Raw genomic sequence first — 5,000 nt, 5'->3', positions numbered from 1 at the left:
TTTCTATTTCATATGTGCATATACGTATAATAAATAACTCAATGTATAATGCATGTGCATAATAAATAATTAAATAAATAAAGCACACAATTATATCATCATTATTAGTAACATACTATAACAATAATTTAATAATATCAGACATAAATGCTGGCGTACATTTCAATAATGATTTATGATTATTCGGATTACTGGTTTCATCTTGAGTATTGTTCATGTAACGTTTCGGCCGATGTAACCGTCAATCTTTTCAAGGGTATCTTGTTGAATTTGGGAACTTTCCTATCAAACGTTGGAACCTCCACGGTATTTCGAATGGGCCACTTTATTTAATCTAGAGTCCTAAGTAGTAATTCATGATTCTCTGCAAATCTCATGCAACAGGCATCCTGTAACTTCCGATTTCAAGCATAAATCTACTTCCACTGAGTAGTTGTATATATTTTTTCGTCCTTCTGAAGATCAGGTATACCTCGAACATTCAAAGAACATAACACAGCGATGCCATCCTGCTTCGACGCATTATGTTGGTAAATGAATACTTTATAATATATATATATATATATATATATATATATATATATATATATATATATATATATATATATATATATATATATGAGAGAGAGAAAAAGAGGGAGAGAGGAAAATAGAGAGAGAGAGAGGACGAGAGAGAGAAAAAGAGAGAGGGAGAAATTGAAAAAAAAAAACAAGTGAAACATGCATAGTTCCCGTGAATGTACAGTGAACCTCATTTAGCCCCAAAAGTCCCCAAGACCTTAACATATTTAAAGGGACGTCAAATCCTGGTTAAAATGAACAAACAGTACAGTTTTACGCCTTAGCATATGTAAATTTGAGTTCTGCACCATGCAAAAAAAGAAGAAATGACTAAGTCCATCATTTGCGCCCCCCCCCATTTAGCCCCAAAAGTCCCCCAAGGCCTTAACACATTTAAATTTGAGTTCACACCATGCAAAACTGCTAAATAGACAAACACATAAAATTTTGAACAAATGTGATAAAATTGTCCCAAAAATGGAGTGTTTTTATTAGCCCCAAAAGAGCCCCTAGAGCACACCCAAGAGTTATTGCGAGGTATAGACAAACAAAATTATGCAGAAATCAGTTAATTACAACTTTTCAGAAAGTTTTATAAAAATCCAAGGCATCATTTTGTTTAATAAGCACAAAAGTGTCAATTTTAGTCATTTTAACCCAAAAGGCACCGTTCTGTTACTTTTTTCCTCATATAATGTTTGTTTGTGCAAAATTTTTAAAAATTCCAAGGCGTAGTTATTGAGAAAGGTGCGGACAGACGAACAAACGAACAGACAAGGGTGAATTTACAGGTCCCTCCTCCTTTTGTCGGGGAGGGGACTTATAAGAACTAAATTGATGAATACGAGAATCAGCACCAAGAACAGGCGTAAGTAGGATTCTTATTCATTCGCGGGCAATGCCGGAGAGCCCTGCTAATTCATATTTCTGTTTGGTATCATGTGTAAAATAACTGCAATATCACATTTATAATTTTCAAAGTTACTTGAGAAAGTTTGGTGCCAATCCTCTCCAGAGAATTGAAAGGGAAGGGAAAGCTTACTGCATTTTAAGATTAAAAAAAAAATGTCGGCACGTATCTCATTAATCAATGTCAGTTTTAATTAACGATACAACTCCATCACTTATTTTGAAACAAGTGCGATAATTAAACACAACAAGACAATACTACAAATATCCCATCACGGATTGCTTACAACGTTTTAATTTCTGGAAGAATTGTTAAAAATTTAAATTACCATAGTTATTTTTTAAATAAGAAAAAAAATAAAAATAAAAATTCAAGCAATCAATAACACCAGGAACGTTAAAAAAATACGAAGACAACATTTGAAAATTAAAATAAATTTAGCATTCGCAGTTTGACACTTGTTAATAGAATCAACAGCTAAAGTAAAACTTAAAATTATGAAAAAACAAAAAGTCAGAAAGCGATGATTTTTAAATTAATAAGCCATCGTTTATTACTGACCAGGACTGATTTGTGTGATGTAATATGATACTATAAATAGGGTTTTACAGAAGGTAGGGTACTCCTTTTCTGCAGTCAAGGAGTAGGGGACTTATTTTTTATCAAGCAGTAAAAAACTTGTAAATAGGGATTTAACTTTTTTTCTCTTGAGTGCCGAGGATTACGTAGTGATCTCATTTGGACCTAGAATCTCATCAATGGGCATTATGATATATCTCAAGACCTATTATTCACTCCTGCACCCGCCCCCCCCAAAAAAAAAGAGGAAACTATTACATCGCCGATTTTGACTAAACGGGAGGAGGAACTACTTCTTAGTCAGAAACTCAGGACCTTCGAATAGACTGCCAAGTGAAGTAATAAATGCACCAACAAAGCAACAGTGTCCTCTTCTATGAGAATTTATACCACCCTTTCCTTATTTGGCAAATGACGCACGGTTGTTTATTTTGAATTGAGTTGAATTTGAAAATAATATTGGAAAAATGTTGAGTTTTCAACGGGTTATTTTAAGGTGCAGACGGAGTGGGAAAAGAAGCACCTCTTTTCTGGCGGTAGTTTCTTTTAGGTGCAATGATTTGAATCTCATGCACTTGGTTCACCGGGTATATTTGTCAGATAGTTTTTTAAATTCTTTTTCATGAGTCCAGTTGCTCCTATAATTGCTGGAACATTAGAGATCTTTCTAAGATTCCAGATTCTTTTCATGCCATACAAAAGACCTTTGTATTTCGTTATCTTTTTGTTCTAGGCTCCGTTTAACCCAGCATCGTTGCTTCTTTCTTCTTCGTATCCCATATCACTATAAGAATTGCATAGTCATAGTGGATGGTGTATAACTTATTTCCAACTGTTTTTCTGGTATATTTTCCCAGAATTTGCTGCTGCATTCGGGATTCAACTTTTTACAGATCGTCCAGTAGAGATATTTGCGCACTTCATTGTGTCGCATCGTAGCTGTCTCCCAGCAGAATCTTACAGCTGGATGTCAGGTGGCTCACACTCTCTACTTCTGTATGGCAGACCTTGCACTTGTTGTCATTGCTGAAACCACTCATTTATTTTAAGTATTTTTCATCAATCCTTGATCTTGGGCAGCTATAATAATCGTCTCCTGATCATAGTGAAGCAATCCTTTTTTCGTGAGTCCATAAAGTCTTCATTTAGAAAATACTTGGTACGCTATAGATTAACCCATTCTTCCAGTTTTTTTGCAATTGAACTTCTTGGTGTATTTTTGTCGACTCTTGCAGCTATTTTCGTAACAGACTTCTTTTCTAATTACGTCTCAATTGTAAGACAGTCGTGTCCAAATTGTTTGGCCAGATTAGTTGATGGAGGTTGTTCTGCTGGCTCTTGTATGATTTTAAGGTTTGGATTTTGGGAGATCATCAGATACTGCCCGGTGCTCACAATAGTGATACGATGTTGATGGGCAATCTCTGAGAGACCCATGCCTCCCGTTCGTCTGGGTAGATATAAACTTGGCAAATATTTTATTCAGCAGTGGGGGAGGGGAGTAAGTAAATAGGGATTTATTTAAAAGTACTATTGCAAATGTCTTGAATTTTGAATACGTTATTTTAAAGTGCAGATAAAGTGGGAAAAGGAGCGGTTCCTTTTATTTAGCAGCGAGAACAGGAGCACCTATATAACTGATTATAAATTGTGTGTCTCTGTCTGTATGTCCGGCTATATGATTAATACAAAGTTAAATATAAACATCAAATAAAACGCCACATTTTATGACGAATCCTATTTATCTGCAAATTAATTAGTGGCAGGGCGATAAGTAAATCAGATAAAAATCTAATGAAATACTTTATTACGCATTTACGTCATATTTGTAAGGAAGAAACGTTGTCAACCATAGTCGAAAGTGGTCCGAAGCCTCTCTTTATTAACTTTGACTACTACAAGGTTATGTAGGGAAGTGCGCCGCTCCATTTCCGGGATTACTTCATTTATCCTTGATCCCAAACATATAATGCTGAGTGTATAGCAAGGAAGTCTAAAGCATTATTTTAAAAAATTTTGGCATGTACACACACACACACACACACACACATATGTATATACATACATATATATATTTCATTAAATCAAATAGACGTTTTTTTTGCCTACTAATTCTATTTTTGATCCTTTGCAACTTCTAAATAACAGTTTTCACTTCTTGCAAGAACTGTCTAATGTAATCGACATATTTGTTGTAAGTCCGAGTCCTTTCCAATCTTTTTGGATTCATCATCAGGGATAGATTACTCTAACTGGTTTTGAACAATTTATATAATTGCTTTTTTAATTTGTAATATTTTTATATATAAATATGACGATTACATCAACCAGTTTCTGCCAAAAGTGAAGACCATTTTTCAGAAGTTTGAAAGGATTAAGAATAGAATTAAAAGAAAAAGAAAACATTTATTTTATTTAAAGAAATATGCCTAAGAGAAAAAATGCTGCCTAAATATACATATGTATGTGTGTGTGTGTATAAATATATATATATGTAATTAATGAACATCCCTAAAACGTTAGAATAGCCTGCAAATGATAATTATTTTATGTGATATGTATATACAAAATCAATCTCATACTCTAAATTTTACAATGTTTTTTTTTCATTTCTCTAAGATTATGAGGTGTTCACACGTACTCAGCTAAAAAAGTAGAATCTCTTTTCTTTTTTTTTCCACAGTGATTACCACTTATCAAGGCCCGGAAGCCACTCAGAGATAAGGGTTATTACAAGTACATTTTGTTGATGTTTTAGCTGAAAGTATTAAACTAACAATTTGCCATTATTATTATTAGTGGCATTATTATAATTATTATTATTATGATCTATATATAGGGCATAATTACGTTTGACACACCGGTCCCTCATCAGATCACTGAAGTTAAGCAACGATGAGACTTTGGACTTCCATGTGCTGTATATGCTCTCTGCTTATCTCGGCATTGT

The sequence above is a fragment of the Euprymna scolopes genome, chromosome 3 (assembly GCF_053919585.1).
Source record: "Euprymna scolopes isolate OS-2025 chromosome 3, ASM5391958v1, whole genome shotgun sequence".
Lineage (NCBI taxonomy): Eukaryota > Metazoa > Mollusca > Cephalopoda > Sepiida > Sepiolidae > Euprymna > Euprymna scolopes.
This window is presented reverse-complemented; position numbering follows the sequence as displayed.